Raw genomic sequence first — 799 nt, 5'->3', positions numbered from 1 at the left:
TTGAATGGCTTAACATTCCAAGCCAGGGTTTGACTAGTATGTTGGAACATTGGTGAAGGTCAGAAAGCAATGTCCGAATTATCTCTTGCTAACTATAAAGAAATGATATCTTGGTGAATTCCTAGCACACCAGTATGAGGACATATCTGGGCTACCTCTGAGTTTGGGGTGCCAGGCGACAATGCGGAGGCAGGAGACTGACTTTCCTTGAAGTTTACGCCTCAAATACCGCTGTCACACAAAGTGTGCGTGGCAGATGACAAGAAACGAGACAGAAGCACAGAAACAATAGAAATTGCCTCAATAAAGACTTGATGATGGCTTTCTACAAGACAAATTTGGAACATACAGATAGGGCTGCCTTATCTCAAAATATCTTTTCTTTTAATCATGGCCATCAAGCTGTTTGACATATTAATGATATTAAATGTTTCTCTTTTGGGCTGGCGAGATGGCTCAGTGGGTAAGGGCACTGACTGCTCTTCCAAAAAGGTCCTGAGTTCAGATCCCAGCAACCACATGGTGGCTCACAACCACCCTTAATGAGATCTGACGCCCTCTTCTGGTGGGTCTGAAGACAGCTACAGTGTATTATGCAGGGGCAGAGAGAGCCGGGGCCAGCAGAGGTCCTGAGTTCAATTCCCAGCAGCCATACACATGATGGCTCATGGCCATCTGTGCAGCTACAGTGTACTCATACACATAAAATAAATAAATAAATCTTTTAAAAAAAAAGAGTGAAATTAAAAAAAATATTTGTCTTTCTCTGGCTTATTTCACTTACTATAATGTCTTTTAT

This window comes from Mastomys coucha, chromosome X, assembly GCF_008632895.1.
Source record: "Mastomys coucha isolate ucsf_1 chromosome X, UCSF_Mcou_1, whole genome shotgun sequence".
NCBI lineage: Eukaryota > Metazoa > Chordata > Mammalia > Rodentia > Muridae > Mastomys > Mastomys coucha.
This window is presented reverse-complemented; position numbering follows the sequence as displayed.